General features: G+C 37.9%; 1 protein-coding gene across 3 annotated transcripts in view; it reads left to right on the top strand.

The window, feature by feature from the left end:
• Positions 1-1661: 1661 nt before the first annotated feature.
• The window catches only part of RCBTB1 (RCC1 and BTB domain containing protein 1), a 55102-nt gene continuing 39351 nt past the window's right edge, over positions 1662-17412 (top strand). For all 3 annotated transcript variants that reach the window (XM_074304760.1, XM_074304758.1, XM_074304757.1), the window contains exon 1: positions 1662-2003. The gene's annotated coding sequence lies outside the window, so the exon portion shown is untranslated. The remainder of the gene's footprint in view (positions 2004-17412) is intronic.

Raw genomic sequence — 17412 nt, 5'->3', positions numbered from 1 at the left:
TAGCTGTGTGACCCTGGGCAAGTCACTTAACCCCAGCCTCAAAAAAACCAAAAGTTGCTATTTTGTTATATTTCACTTCATGAGAATTATTACAATGATTCCGTGTTGTTTAAAAAGGTTCTAATTTCTGGATAATTTAATCATTTGGTTAATAATAAAAACAAGATGGTATTCCCTGTCTCTCTTAGGCCGAAGACAATCATGGCAATGGGTTCAGTTTATACATCCTTTTGAAAGATGAGTGTTCCCTAGGGTGGCAATCAATGAATATTACAGTGAGGAGCTGGACCCGAACTTTGATTGTCAGTTACTTTTAAGTTAGCTCCAACTTTGAGCAATCTGTTCAAAGAATTTACTCTCATACAACCCGAGTGAAACACAACGTGGCTAGAGTTTGGATAGAGTAACTTCTCTGAGGTCATAAAAATGAGAATAAAAGAAAAAGGAGGAAATCTGAATGTCCCTAAACCATTTATTATTAACAACCATTTCTCTCAGTTTAAAAATTGTCTTTGTTGTTTTATCTGATAAGTTGAGACTGGCTATTTAACAGTTATAAGTTTGTTTCAGCTCTTAATATGGTATAAATTTCTTAATGTTTAAACCAGAGAGCTGCAACATGCAGAGGTAGAAGAGCCTAAAACTGAATCTTTACAAATCAGGTTATGTAAAAGAAGTTCTAACTAAATTTATTTAGTTATTTTAGTAATTTACTTATTTAGTAATTTTGTGATTAAAGTCACAACTTAGCAAAATCTCTCATCTCTTGGAGATTTCAAGTTATGACCATCATATGAATTGGAAAAAGTGCCCTGTGACAGTAAGGCTCAACCATACTGGCTTTAGCAAGTCTTTCATTTTAAGAACAGGGGAAAGTTGACTTTTTTTTTTTGGCAGTAATTCTCTCCGTTTACATCAATGAAGTAATTGTTGTTTTCTTGCTCTGCTTACTTCATTATGCATTAATTCATGTAGATCTTTCTGTGCTTCTCTGCATTCATCGCTGTCTGATTTTTATGTCCTATTCTCATACCACAATTTGTTCAGCCGCTCCCCCAACTGAAGAGCATTTACTTTATTTCCAATTCTTTGTTGACATTTTTTTAAATGGTGTTTTAGATATTTTGGTATTTACTTTTTTATTTTCCATGACTTCCTTGAGATATTAGTTTAGTAGTGGAATCTCTGTGTCAAAGGTCGGAGAATTTTTAGCCACTTGATTTGCATAACTGCTAATTGTTTCTGTGATTCTATTTTAACAGCAATCTGTTAAAGGACCCGCCCCTAGTTTCCCCCATGTCTGCCAAATGTAGTTTAACCTAGATTATCCAAAATACTAGCGGCTATGAAGGATTTCTAGGAAACCGCTCCAAACTAAAGGTCTCTTTCCCGCCTCCCACTCCCCAGGGCCCACACGTTTGTCGGGGCGGGGCTACCCGTTGGCTGGAGAGGTGGGTCCGGCCGCTTCCCCGCCTCCAAGTGGAGGGCCGGAGCTCCAAGGACACGCGTCCAGCCCGCTCCAGTTCTTGAGGCCCTTTGCCAGGACTTCTGGGGAATCCATCGCTCCGCCCAGCAGAGTTGGACCAATCCGCATCTCAGATACCTCCCCCTCTTCTTTGAGTCTAGACCAATAAAATGTGCGAGGAGACTCGGAGTCCTCCCCTTGGCCGCGGGAAGCTCTGGTTCTCCAGGCGGGCCCCTAGGCTCGGGTGAATTTAGCCTGGAACCTGGTCCTAGTTTTTTTCTCTTTCTTTCTTTCTTTTTCCCTTTCCTTTCCTCCCTGTCACGTGAAGCGGCAGTCGGAGACTGGCACTTCCTCAGGACACGTGACTCGGCAGTGCAGTGGCTCTCGGTCCCCTCCTGCCTCTGCGCCCGCTTCTCCTCCCGCCGCCGAGCTCACTCTCCATCCTTCTTCCGCCCCCCCCCCCCTCCCCAGAGGAGCGCGCCTCCACTCGCCGCGGGAGCCGGGGCCGGAACGGAGTGCTCGGGCTGCTGCTGTCCAGGTAGCGCGCGGGCTCGAGCTCTTGGCAGAAAGGGGACGAAGAGAGAAAGGGTGGGGATGGGGAGGGGGCAGGGGGAGGGCCGGCCGCGCGCGGCTGCCCGGCCTAGATCCGCAGACGCGGGCGGCCGCAGTTTCCCGGACCCGTTAGGTGGGGCGCGGGGCTCTCCGACATCCCTGCGAGCGGGGCCGCGCTGCTGGGGGGGGAGCTATCTGCCCCCTCCGAGCCGCTGCTCCGTATCGGGCGATCCCAGAAGGCAGGGGTGCGGGTATCGGGAAAGTTCTGTCTTTCACCAAGTCTTTTCTGGGTGGGGGGAGGGTCGCATGCGCGTGCGTGCAGGGGGGAGGGCCGGTACCCATGCTGGTGCTGGTTAAACAGCAGCCGGCTGTCTGCCTCCACACCTGTCTGTGCAACTTAGACCCCGCAGCTGTTGTTCCTTTTCTGTCTGGGCGCTTTCCACTCAGGTCTCCCCCTCCCCTCGCCCCTAGCGGTGCCCTCCCTGGGAACTCAGCGAAATGGCCTCGTTTCGGTGATCAGATCTCGCTTTGTCCCGATGTTCCGTGCCTAGACCGAAACTTTGTGGAGAGTTTGCTGGGTGGTCCCCTCAGTCTGCGTTCAGCTGTCATTTCCTCTTGGATAAATGCCCCTCTAGGGCAAAAATTGTGGGTCTCGAGAAGTGCTTTGAGCTGGGGGTGGAGTCACCTCGTGGGAGAAATTAATGACATAGTTACATTGTATTGTTAGCTATTATTGTTGTATTTAAACTACTAAACCAGCCTTGAGACTTTTGGAACACGTAATTTAATAAGCCACTAAGGCTTATTAAATTAATAACTAATACTTTAGGAGCCTTTTATGTTCATTGTTAGAGCAAGAGTTTGCAGACTATTTTAATCCATTGTGGTGAGAGAGACGCTTTACTTTGGCTACATTTTCTTCTCATATTCTTGATGGGAAGAATAGAAAGCAACATCCTGAGCCGTAGGAGACTTCTTTCATTATGATGTTTTTGGCAGCCATAGTGGTGCATTTAAACCGAAATCTGGGACCTCTGTCGAGGAAATAATCACAGAACTGAAGCCCTTTGCAGCAGTTTATTAATAAAGGTGCCTGTGCCTTTCAACGAGATTGGCAAAATTTCCGGTAATCAGCAGCAGGCTTTGGGACGTCTAATACTGTGAGATTCTGTAAGGGCCAGTCAGGAAAGGGGAGGTAAAGGAGTTAGGTTAAGTGCACAGTTAGTCCCGAAATAGTCTTCCTTTTTCAGGGCTCAAAGCAAATTTACTTGTGTAAACAACACAAGAGTTCTTGGGAAATACAAAAGAAGTGGAAGATACAGGTCTTGGTCAAGGAACTTACAATCAGGTCAGGGAGATAAGACTAAACAAAAAAATCCTAGTTGTGTCTACTTTCGGTATTATTTTCTACTTTGCAGGGGTTCAATTTAGCCGAGAAATTGTTTTTGAGGGAAATGAAGGCAGCAGTTCCCTTCATTCCATTTATTCAGGAGCTTTTAACCTGGGGTCCTGAACTTTTTTTTTTTTATTTAAAGTATTTGATTACTGTATTTCAGTATAATTGGCTCCTGTGAAATTTTATGTACTTTTTTGAGATTGTGCTATATAGGAAACTTAATTAAATCTATCATTCAGTGCCATAGTGATGTTTCCTTTAAAGCAAGTGATACCTTGGAGTCCTAAAGTCTGAAAAGACCTCCAAAATTGATTTAGGCTTGTCTTTTCCATTAAGCCTGAAGAAAAATCCCCCCAAAATAGATTTCTGTCTTCTTGCTAACTTCCCAGAGGAAAAGTTTCCATATCCTTTCTCCCTGTATCACATATGCCAGTGTTTATCTGTTTTTACAAATAGGAATTTGTTTCCTATTTACTGTTTTTCCTGTTACTTTTTGTCTTTTCTTGTTCTTCTGTTTCTTCATACCCTCTGTACCTCCCCTCAAAACTGGATTGTGATGAAGTTATTTTCCTTGCCTTGTAAGGTCTATTTATCATTTTTGTGGACTACTGAATTCTAAGTTCTCAGTTAAGCTCTTTATAAGAGCTACAACTATGATGTTTCATTTGTGGTGCAAAGAACAACAAAAGTTAGGAAACCTGTGGCTTAATATTACTTCTTTCGTATTTCTAATGTCTATGAGACATTATTAGGAGAGTCATTTCTTCCTGCTCAAATGCAGTTTCTTCTCTTGTAAAATGAGTGGGTGGGACCAGATGATCTTTATGGTCTGCTCTCCTGCACCTCTTTCCTCTGAGAGTCTGTATATAATACAGGCAGCTTTTAAAGTACAAATGCATAAAATTTCAGATTTCAGTTGAAAATTGGTTTCTCATAGACTTTGTCCTAAATGGTAGTTAGGCCTCATGTACTGGAAGTATCATGTGATACTTGATATGTTATTAAATCTATCATATTTAACAATGTTTCTATGGGAAAATGAAGTTTGGGTTACAATTTGGACTCTAGCAAAATGCTTACTTCCTCACCCTTACCTCTGGAATTACAAGTAGAATGAAAATCTGACTTGGGGCTTTTGGGAGTGTTAAATCGCAGAGGCAGCTATCTGTTCTGGGTCAGCTCCTAGTTATATTGTTTCTTTTTCTTCATATGTTTTCTCCTCCATCCCCTATCCCATGCTTTAAAAATAAAATAAAATAAAAGCAGTCTTAGGGATTGACTGAGGTTCTCATATTTAACCCTGAAGCTACAGACATTTTGAGGTTGTAGAGTGTCTTTAGGGTTAGTAACAAAGAGATTTAACATATTTTTTAGTATGTCCGGCTGTAAATCTTAATAAGCATTTCAGAGGAAAACCAGGTTGACTACCCTCAATATTCCCTCATTAAAACTGAGCTAGGAAACGGGATTAAGGTAGGACAAAGAAATGAAATAGAGGGTGAAATTGGTGTCAAAGAATGTATTCCAGAATTTACCTTCTGCTGATAGCAAAGATGGGAAGAGGGGAAAAAATTCTGTTGTTACTAAAGAGTACAACAAAAAGTGTTTATTTCCCCACAATTTCTAGTGGAAGAAATATAACATGAATAAATGAAAAAAGCATGTATTGAGCACTTATTAAGTGCCAGACTGAAGCTGAAATGTTAGAAATTATTCTTATTATTTTTTGGAGACAGTTTCTGTGCCTTGGGAGCTAATGAACAAGATCAACATGCATCAGGGACTAATGGCTAGGAAGGGAGTTATGTTCTGGAAAGGGAATGGGGCAAGGCAGGCCTATAGTCTGACTAGATAGCTGAATATGAAGATGACATGATAAGGGTCAGACAGTAAATAGAGTGGGGCAGGTGGGTTAGTTTACACTCACACTCAATTGCTAGTCAATTAGGTTAGGTTCTAGGGTGGTAGATGTAAAAATGAATGAATTAACCTTCCTAATTACTGTGAGGGCATGAATTCTGGAAGTCCTCGATATCAAAGCTTCTTCAATTGTGGGTCACAACCCCCATATGGGATTACATAACTGAATGTGGGGATTGTGAAATTATAATTTATTATCAGTAAATGTTTGATTTGTATACTTGTTTTATATACCTGGGAGTCACATAAAAATTTCTTGGGCCCTGCACTCTGAAGATCCAGATCTCTTTCTTATAGGGAGGGTGCTGGTTCAGATTGGGAAGAGTAGGACAGGATAATACCCAGATGATGAGGTGACCTGGTTTGATATCTTGATGGATACCATAATAGTTTTCCTATGCTGCTTTTTGAACATTATTTAGGGACTGGCTATACATTGAAATAGGAAGCTAAATAAATAGCTTAACTTGAGTTCAAATCTGACCTCAGACACTTATTAGCTTTGTGACCTTGGATAAGTCACTTATCTTCTGTTTGCCTTAATTCCTTTTAGCAGGAAGTGGCAAACGATTCCAATGTCTTTGCCAAGAGAACTTCCCAGATGGGGTCATAAAGAGTCAGTCAGATACAACTGAATAATTGAACACATACAAAAAAATTGAAAATCTCTAGCATTATTCTCTAAGAGCAAAATTGGGTAAAAGGCAAGTTCATGCTATTAGACCTCATCTAAAGGGAATTCAATTTGTAAAATACCAAAATATCTTTATAAAGGCAATTCCAATAGACTTAGGATAGAAAGTGAGTGCTATCCATATCCAGAGAGAGAATTATCAAGAGTGAATGTGAATCAAAGCCTAGTATTTTCATCTTTTGTTGTTAGGTTTTTTCCTTTTTTATGGTTTTTCCCCTTTTGATCCGATTTTTCTTACACAGCGTGATGAATATGGAAATATGTTTAAAAGAAGTGTATATATGATTTAACCTATATTAGATTGCTATTTTGGGGAGGGGGGAAGTAAGAGAGAGTTGGAGAAAATTATGGAACACAAGTCTTACAAAAATGAATGCTGAAAACTATCTTTACATTTACTTGGAAAATAAAATTCTACTGAAAAAACATCTTTGTATAACAAGTTAATGGTAATAGAATATACTATAAAATGCTAAGTTATATTGAAGCTTTCTTTGTACTGGGAAAATGTTTATTTCCATAAGCTAGACCCCCAGGCTTTGGTGACTTAGGTGGTATCTGATAATTAACATTTATATAAATCGATATGGTTTGCTAAGGAGTTTATCTGAATTATCTAATGTAAATCTTCTGACATCCTATTGCCAAAAGTCTCTTGGGCATTACTTAACCCATTTTATAAAGAAAGTTATCTGAGGTACAGATAATGACTAATCCAGTCACACAAACAGTGACAAAGGTGACACTAATTTTTTTTTCTAAGTGGTTTACACTTCTCCTGTGCTACCTTGCTGCACATTGGTATTCGATGTACTTCAACACACACTTAACTACCTACTATGTGCAGGGCATTCTAGATATGATGACAAAAATGAGAAATCATTCCTTTTCTAAAGGAGTATAATTGAGGACAAAGAGAACAAACACCTCAGTGAATCAGGAAAGGTTTCCTGTCAGAAGTGGCATCTGAAATAAATCTTAAAAAGAAACTAAGAATTGTTTGAGATTTGTTTTGACTCCCATTATTATCCTGCAATTCCATGTTGTAAGGACCCCACAAGCATTCAGTAGGCTTTAAGAGTTTTAATACAGTCCTTAATTTCTACTCTTCATTTTTTTCTTGAGGTTCTATTGCAGTGATTTCTCATGAAGATGTTTCTTAGATTACTATGGAAGATGAAATTCTTAATCTACAACAGCAATGCATTTTTCCTGTACCATAAGACAGTGCCATCCATTAGAGAATAATGCATCTTTGGATTTGTTTGGATATCAAGTCATTGCTGCTTGATAAAGTGAAGAATGCATGAAAGCATCACTCTGGACAAAATATTTCTTGTTCTTGTTAACAAAATGTTTGCTTCCCTTTTTTGAATCTCAAAAGCAAATGATTTATTTTTATTTTCATTGTCTAAGATATTATTTCTTTGCTGGCCAAATTACATTACTGGTGATGAGCGAATGTTAGGATCTGAACTTTCTTATTTTTAGTGATATTTTTTATTTTTATATCACTGAAATTTTCCTTTACCCCCAAAGAACTAACTCCAACCACAAATAATTTTTTTAAAAAGGGTGGAAGGGAGAACTAAGTGAAACTGATGGATATATTTTTTAAAATCTGAAATTAAATGCAGTGTTCCAAACCTGTGGATTCTCCCAGCTTTGTAAAGGTAGGGAAATTGTATTCTTGTCTATGGGGTCAGTCTTGTTCTTTATAATTTTGTAGTGTTCCTAATGTTTGCTTCCTAACAAGGAACATTGTTTGGAAAAGTTTAACCATTAGGGTACATATGGGGTAATTTTTAACACAGGATGAAAAAGTGCTACTGGAATTCAAGACCATGGTGTCCAATGCCCATGTCTAATGCTATTTGCGTTGCTGCACTTTTCCATCGCTGTTAGATTTTGCTCAGAGTTGTTCTTGGATTTCTTACGTTATGAAGCCAGCTGCATACTTCTAGAATTATGGTTTGGATTCAGGCCAAAACTGAGTAGAACCAATCTTTTTTTTTTCTTTTTTCTTTTTTTTTTTCCTCTCTCCCATGAAGCCACAGATGCAGAATCACATCCAAATCTTGGAACAAACTTTTATTGATTTTTTTTTTTTAAAGTACTACCTATAGAAGAGTTGATCTTTAGTAAACTATCTCACTGCAAAAAGGTCTAAAGTAATGTTTTCAATTTTTTAGCTCTTTGGAAAATGATGAAATAGGAGTTGGTTCATTTCTATTTAATCTATTGCATATTGCCTGAGTTTCAGGATTACATAAAGAGTTCAACTTTAGTAGTGAAACATGGTTCTTTCCTATTTACTTTTCTCAAAACAAGAGCATAGTATGATTTCTTTTTTCACCATATTAGCTTCCTGTATATGCAAATATATTTGCTGCTACCAAATCGGCCAACTACAACATAGTAGTCCTATTTTCCCCACCAACCTTCAGGGAATAGTCCTGTATGTATCCAAAATTGGGCCTTCAATAGGATTTTCTTCAGGTATTGAACTTTGATGGTGTGAACTGGAAAGTACCCATCATCACCTAAAGTTTTGTTTTGTAGCTTCACCAGGGTCAGAGAAAATCACAAAATGGGAATTCCTTGACAGTCACCTTGACAAGTTATACCTTGTAACATCTCTCTACATGTCTTGAATAGGCGGGGGCACTGAGAAGTAACTTACTCCTGATCACAGATATAGTAGATGTCAGAGGATGTTTCTCACCTCAAAGTCTTCCTTTTATCAGTTCCACTGATCTGTCTGGCCTACAATTGCCAATATGAAATAAAGGAGATAGCCCTTTCTATTATCATAGAAAGGTTTGCAGGATACTCTGTTGCCTTTTGTATTTTGAAGTAACAGGGAAAGAATTTCTGCCTCCTTTGTTAGTATAAGATTTCTGGAAATGAGTACAGACTGCTAAGATGAGGTAAGGGGTAAAACATTGTTCAGCTATTCCATATGTATTCTTTCATATGATGTGGCAAGATTCAACAGTGTTTTACCATTTGCCTTATCTCTGCCCTGGAAAGATATTAGAATTGCTAAAGTTTAAAAAAAAGAAACAACTCACTAGGTCTTTTTTGAAGATAGTAATAATAATAACCTTAACATCAAGTAGAATTTACATAGTGCTTTAACATTTGCAAAGCACTTTACAAATATCTCATTTTATCCCTACAACTGCTTTGGAGAGGGTATGCTGTTATTTCCATTTTATAGATGAGAAAACTGAGGAGGACTTGGAGGTCAAGTGATTTTCAAAGGCTCTTACAACTAGTAAGTATGTGAGGTTGGATATGAATTCAGGTCGTAGGGCAATCCAACCATGAGAAAAGTAAAAGAGCCAGAAATACCAAGTGGTGGGATCACTGTAGTTCCAGGAACTTGGCTTCTTAGAAGAGGGAGAAATCCCAGATGAAGTAGATAAGTTCCAGGACTAAGCAGGAAATGAAATCTCTTATGTTACTGGCTTAATGGCATGAAAAAATGGATAACTAGAAACAAAACATTTTGATGAGCAGAACTGCTTGGAGAGCATCCCAGGAAATGGGCTTGTGTTAAATTCTTCTTTTGTGGTAGCCACTATGGTGAACACTGTGGATGCAAATGGGTAAAGGAAAGAGGATTCCTGACCTTCAAAGAGCTTACATTCTAATAAAAGAAGGAAAATCAAATAACCATACTGCAAAGAAAAGATCCAAAGTCTTATGGGTAAATTTGAGAAGATAGGGAGAGAGATTTGTACCAATGTGATTGGGAAAGGATTATGGAGGGTGTGACATGTGAATTGAGTCTCAAAGAGTAATTTATTTTTAAACAAAAAAGAAATGAAGAGTACATTCCAGGCCTGAGTGATGACTTATATGGTGTGAGAATTGTAATTAAACAAGATTTTGCAACTGATTTGATTATAAGGGATGAAGAGGAGAAATGGAAGAACCAAGAATGACTCCAGTGTTATAAACCTCACTGTGACTAGGAAGGTAGATGGTCTGGGGGAGGGGAGGTGGAGGGAAGGAGGGGAAAATTCGGAACAGAAGGGAGTACAAGGGATAATGTTGTAAAAAATTATCTATGCATATGTAATGTCAAAAATATAATTATAAAATTAATTTTAAAAATTAAAAAAAAATTAAAACTTAAAAAAAAAAAAGATAGATGGTAGCTCTCTCACCAAATATTGTTAAAGTTAATTCTGTTTTGGAAATGTGTTTGAGGTGCTGTTGGTACATCCAGGTAGAGATATCCAGTGCATAGAGTTTAGGGAAAAGATTAAGTCTGGATGTGTAGATTTAGGAATGAGTTCATAGGAACAGAAGAGAGAAGGGGTCACATCAGAGAGATTCATTGACTTAAATATTGCAAAGACTAGAGCTGGTAGGTATAGGAAAAGAGGACAGAATAAAGAGTAGAATATTCTGTTGTTAAATGTCTGTGAGGGGTTAGTGATAATCAAAAAATGAATGCTATCTGCCATGAGAGGTCTTACAGCTTTAGTAGAAGATAAAGAGATAGTAGCCCTAAGATGAGATCCCTAACTCCATGTGATTCTTCTTTGGCCAATTGTTTTATTTGTTGTTGTTCAGTGTTTCTGATTCTTTGAACTCATTTGGAGCTATTTTTTTGTTTTGTTTTGTTATTTTAGCAAAGATCTGATGTGGTTTGCCAGTTCCTTCTCCAGCTTATTTTACAGATGAGGAAACTGAGACAAGCAGGGTTAAGTGACTTGCCCAGGATCACAAAGCTAATAAGTGCCTGAGGCCAGATTTGAACTTAGGAAGGTGAATCTTCCTGACTCCAGCCCTGGTATCCTTTCCCTCTATCCACTACACCATCTAGTTGTTTTATAGCAGATGTAATCTTAGATGTCTACAACTACAGTATAGCTGACTTTGAACTGTCAGGCTGCAAAAGTACTCACCAGGTACCAGCCTTTCTGGGATAATAGTCCAAGTGTACCATTTATTTCATTTTATATATATATATATTATGTATACGTTGCCAGCTCTTTCTTACAAGATGCCAGAAGCATTTCATGAGCAGATCCTTAGCTAGTAATAATATTGAATGGCAGTTCAGTGTAAACTGTTCATTAAAATGAAGCTTCAATCAGCTTGTACAAATATAGGAAATCTTTAATTAGTGGGAGACTTTTGCATATGTTTTGAATTTTTCATTGCAATTAAAATGTTTGCCAGGTGGCACAGGTAGTAGTTGGAGTACTGTGCTTTGGAGTTTGAATCTTCCCATCAGCTGTGTGACCTTTGGCAAGCTACTTAGCCTTTTCAACCTCAATTTTCCTCATCTGTAAATGGGAATAGTAGTGCCTGCCTCATAGAAGGGTTGAGGTAATGCTCATATATAAACTTTAAAAACCTATATAAATATTGTTAGTTAAATTGTACAAAGTGTAGGGATTGCTACAGGCATGTAGCAGCCATGTCTATTAAAGATGGTCTTCTAAAGATAGTTCATTGCAGTGGTCATTGCTTTTCTCTGCCATAGGTACCAGACCTGATAATAATCAGAACCCCTCTTTCCATTCCCCCGGGTTACAAGGAATCCAGCTAAAGGCAGAAAATCAGACTCCTGGTACACTGCACTGTTTAAACGTATAGAATCTTCTCCTTAGTCTTCACATCTGAATAATTTTCTGTCCTAATAATCATTTGCATAGCTTGAAATTAATAGCATTTTACAATTTCCTAAATATCATACACACACATACACATATGTATAAATTGAATCAGTAATTTTTTCCTTTTTTTTTTTTTCTTTATTAAAGATTTTTACTTTTCAAAACATATGTGTGGACAATTCTTCAACATTAGCCCTTGCAAAATCTTGGGTTCCAATTTCCCCCCCTTCCCCTAGATGACAAGTAGTCCAATGTATATATGTTAAACATGATAGAAATATATGTTAAATCCAATATATGTATACATATTTATACAATTATGATGCCACACAAGAAAAATTAAATCAAGCCTCCTCCCCAAAAAAGCAAAATAAAATGCAAGCAAACAACAACAAAAAGAGTAAAATGCTATGTTATGAACCACACTCAGTTTCCACAGTCCTCTCTCTGGGTGTAGATGTCTTTCTTCATCACTAAACAATTGGAACTGGTTTGAATCATCTCATTGTTGAAGACAGCCATGTCCATCAAAATACATCATCATATAATCTTGTTGCCATGTATAATGATCTCCTAGAACTTCAGTAGTTAATGTGATTTGTGGTCACATAGATTGTAAGTGGCAGAACCAGAATTCAAACAGAGGACTTTAAATTTTCCAAATCCCAAATCTAGTGCTTCAGCTGCCTGTGCTAAATATTAGCTTTTGAGAGCCATGTTTATACTTAAAAGTATATCTTGAAATTATACATATTTTAGAGATCACTGGGTATGTTATTAACCTGAAATGACACTTTCCCTTTCTATAACATTGTTATTTTGTTATTTTTTCAGTTTTGAAATACATTCAAAGATACTATTCAACTTTTATTTTGGTAATACACTTTTATGGCTTTTGACTTTTATGCATCTTGTCAGTGATTGTAGAGCCAAAAGATGAATGGGTACCTAGTCTTCCTGTCCTTAACCCTAATGACAAAATTCTAAAATGGGATAAGGAAAAATGAAAATTCTTCATGGCTGAAACACTTATTTTTTATGTCAGGTAAATGAAATTTATCTGCTTCTTTAGGTTATAAACTCAAGGCAAGAATATTTAAGCTTAAAACATTTAGTGACATACATTTATGTGTAAATGTATACTTATATGTATAACTTAAATAGTAAAACATTAAAACTTATTTTTTGTTTGTTCTGCTTATTCTCTAAGTTAGGCAGTCATTTAGCCTTATGCTTAGTCTTTTATAAACCTTTTACAAAGTGTAGCTTGCATAATTCAGCTCAGATTTTTAAAAATTTTTAAACAAAAAAGAAAATGTTTTCTTGCCTTTGAAATTAAACACATTAAGTTGAACTCTGAGCCAATTTAAAAGACACCATCATTGTCAGCTGCTTCATTCAAAACTTATCTCTTCCTTATGACACATCAGGTTCTATTCATGAACAGGTGTAAACAACACCTTAAGGGTGATGCTGAACTACTTTTCAAAACAAAATAAATACTTGGTCAACCAGCTGCAAATATTTGAATCTGGATTCAAATTACATGCTATATAATAAAGTAGTTGGTGCTCATGGGCTGAAGAGTAAGGAGTATAGAAGCTAAAATATAGTTACCATAGAAGTATCTTAGGATATGAGACTTTTTTTTCCCTTCCAAGTTATCTTTTTTATTTATTTTTGCATTAGTCTTTTTTTAATTAATTAATTTTTACAAAAATTTTATGCATAGGTAATTTTTCAGCATTGACAATTGCAAAACTTTTTGTTCCAACTTTTCCTCTCCTTCCCCCCACCCCTTTCCCCAGATGGCAGGTTGACCAATACATGTTAAATATGTTAAAGTATAAGTTAAATACAATATATGTATACATGTCCAAACAGTTATTTTGCTGCACAAAAAGAATTGGACTTTGAAACAGTGTACAATTAGCCGTGAAGGAAATCAAAAATGTAGGCGAACAAAAATAGGGGTATTGGGAATTCTATGTAGTGGTTCATAGTAATCTCCTAGAGTTCTTTTGCTGGGTGTAGCTGGTTCAGTTCATTACTGCTCTATCGGAACTGATTTGGTTCATCTCGTTGTTGAAGAGAGCCACATTCATCAGAATTGATCATCATATAGTATTGTTGAAGTATATAATGATCTCCTGGTCCTTCTCTTTTCACTCAGCATCAGTTCATGTAAGTCTCTCCAGGCCTTTCTGAAATCATCCTGCTCGTTATTTCTTACAGAACATAATATTCATATAACACAGTTTATTCAGCCATTCTCCAGTTGATGGGCATCCACTCGGTTTCCAGTTTCTGACCACTACAAGGAGGGCTGCTACACACATTCTTGCACACACAGGTCCCTTTCCCTTTTTTAAATTCTCTTTGGGGTATAAGCCCAGTAGGAACACTGCTGGGTCAAAGGGTATGCACATTTTGATAACTCTTTGAGCATAGTTCCAAATTGCTCTCCAAAATGGTAGGATGTATTCACAATTTCACTAATAATGTATCGGTGTCCCTGTTTTCCCACATCCCCTCCAACATTCTGCATTATTTTTCCCTGTTATTCTAGCCAATCTGACAGGTGTGTCTCAGAGTTGTATTAATTTGCACTTCTCTGTTTAATAATGACTTGGAGCATCTTTTCATATGGCAAGAAATAGTTTCAGTTTCTTTGTCTGAGAATTGTCTGTTTGAGGATATGAGACTTTTAAAGCCCTTCTAGGAAAGGGGATTTCACAGTATATATCGAACACCCAGAGTATCCTTTAAGACAGTGTAGAAAAGATGAGTGATTTAGATCCTTGTTCTCTTGGAGCTTCTTTATAAAATGTCAAGTCATTTCAGTTATGTCTGACTCTACATGACTCCATTTGGGGTTTTCTTGGAAGATACTGGAGTGGTTGGCCATTTCCTTTTCCAATTCATTTAATAGATAAGGAAACTGGGGTTAAGTGACTTGCTAATCAGTATCTGGGGCCAGATTTAAACTTAGGAAGATGAGTCTTTTTCACCTCAAGGCCCAGTACTATGCCATCTAGCTGCCCCCTCCTTTTTTTTTATTGTTGTTTAACCTTTCTTGAAGAGGACCATGACATGGGGAAACATGACATGCAGGTGAACTGGATTTATGGGAGGAAGGGCTGTGCAAAGTCACCTGCCTCACTTTCCCCTAGGAGACATTTTAGGTTCAGTGGCCAGGTATAGATTAAGATGACTGGAGGTGGCCTTGGATGTCTTCAACAGGTCTCAGTTTGACTGAGGGAGCCATATTCAGTGATTAAGGCCTGGTAGAGATTGAGGCAACGAATTCCTCTTTCACCAAGTCAAAAAAAAAAAATCTAAATCTGGGAGGGGAAAACCTTCAGGGTTTCTGGCCTAAGCTGAAATGACTGCTATTTCCATTCAATCTGAGTCAATCTGGACTCAAACTGTGACCAAATGGGACTTCACTTGAGATCTGTTGGTAGCCAATCAATGAGAATCGGTGGTTTTGGTTTAAGGCATGAGCCTTAAAAAAAATCTAGCCAGTAAACCCCATGATCTCTTGGGAAGGTTCAGAGATCTTGGGGGAGAGGGGGAAAGCTTTTAAGAGCATCTGTAGGTAAGGGTATGATATCCTTTATATGAATAGAGGAAGAGAAAGGAAGGGAAGCAGGGAAGAAAGGAAAAGGAAAGGAAAAAGGGAGAGAGAAAAGGAGTTTTCCACCTGATCACTTCCAATTTGTCGGCTAGCTCTACTCATAAAGGTCATTGTTTATCCTTCTTTTTCAAAGACTATGACATCAGGAAGGTGATGCCATGAAATGGAAGTGAATTGGATTTAAATGAAAAAGAGCTGTGGAAGGTCATCTAACTCACTTTCCTCTCCAGAGCCATCTGGGTCCAGTGGCCAGATAGAGATCAGCACAACTGAAGATAACCCTGGATGTAATGGGATACCTTGGCCTTTTTGCTAAGGACTTGGTTTGAGGCCACACCCAGTTAGTAATTAAGGATAGGAGGACATCTCAAGATAAGGAGCAGTTATTGCAATGCATGTAAGACATAAGCATGTACTAAGAATTTCTCATGACACAGTCGGGCCACAACTAAATATAAATCTATCCTAGTGAGCAATAGCATATTCTGGTGGAAAAAATTATACATCTGGACTCAGTACATGTAATCTTCAAACTTGCCAACATTGTTTGTGCTGTGTTGGGCAAGTTGCTTTATTATCCAGCCTCCGTCCATTTTTAACATGAAAAGCTTGAACTCTGTTTTTTTTCTTTCATTTTCCTGGGGAGTGGCGTTTTCTCCAGTGCTGAGGATCCCTTGTCTAACTTTAGGGCAGCATCTGTTTGCTCTTTTGTAAAACGAGCATTCTGGGGATTGTTCCAGCTCATAAGTCAGAAATGAAAAGGGGGGAGGGATTAATGTTTTTAAAGCTCAGAACCCACATTTTGGTTGTTTTAGAGCAGAGTTCTTAAACTTTCCACTCATGACTCCTTTTCAGCCTAAAATTTTTTATGTGAACCCACAGAATATATAGAATAGGTGTGTGTGTGTGTGTGTGTGTGTGTGTGTGTGTGTGTGTGTGTGTGTGTGTGTGTGTGTGTGTAACATTTACTGATAATAAATCACAAAGAAATATATTTTAAAACAATTTTTTGGTATACATATAATTTTACCATTTATTAAAGATGAAAGCAAACTTACATACTAATGAGATGGGTGTGCTTGTTGATTTTTACATAAAGGATTAAATCTTGGTGGAATATTTGATACCTTTTAATGTTGCCAAAATTTTCAAAACCACCACATTTATCTAGGTGAGGATCATGATCCACAGTTTTAAGAAGTTTTGCTTTAGAGAAATTCAAACTATTTAGGAGACAAAAATTGGATTGTTCATCATTAGTTTATTTAAAATTACAATAGCAGAGAATTTCTCTTATTGAAGAATACTAATGAACAAAAGCATGTTTTTGCTTAGTGCTTTGTCTAATTTCGAATTATGAAAATTCAAGTTTAAGTATCTCATACTGTAGTCAATATATGACTTAAAATTTTGTACCTATATAGCAAATACTTATGTTTATATTTTGTCTCAGGTGATACAATGGATAGAGTGCTAGATTTGGAGTCAGGAAGACTCATCTTCCTGAGTTGAAATCTGGCCTCAGACACTAACCAGCTCTGTGGCCTTGGCTAAGTCACTTAATCCTGTTTGCCTTCCTTTGCTCATCTATAAAGTGAGCTGGAGTAGAAATGGCAGACCATTCCATTACCTTTACCAAGAAAATCCCAAATGGGGTCACAGAGTTGGACACCACTGAAAAACAACCGAACAATTGAAATGCAAGTATTTATTAAGCTTCTGCTACATACTGAACACTGCTAAGTTTTGGGGATATCAAAAATGCCTAAGACAGGTCTAGTTTTCAAGGAGCTCACATTCTAACATAGGGACCAATATGCAAATTGCTATGTACAAACAAGCTCCATACAGGATCAATTGGATATAATCTACAGAGGGAAGAACTACCACTAGAGGGGGGGTGGGGATGAGAAAAGGCTTCTTATGAAGATGGGATCTTAGTTGGAACTTGAAAGAAACCAGAAAAGCCAAAAGGCAGAGGTGCAGAGGGAAAGAATTCCACACATGGAGTGTGTGCACTGCAAATGCCCAGAGTTCAGAGAGAAGGTCTTATTCAAGGAACATCAGGGAAACCAGTTTTATTGAATCACATGTATAAAGCGC

The sequence above is a fragment of the Sminthopsis crassicaudata genome, chromosome 3, assembly GCF_048593235.1.
Source record: "Sminthopsis crassicaudata isolate SCR6 chromosome 3, ASM4859323v1, whole genome shotgun sequence".
In the NCBI taxonomy this organism is placed as follows: Eukaryota; Metazoa; Chordata; class Mammalia; order Dasyuromorphia; family Dasyuridae; genus Sminthopsis; species Sminthopsis crassicaudata.
Note: the sequence above shows the minus strand (reverse complement) of the source record. Positions and strands in the feature narration are given on the sequence as shown.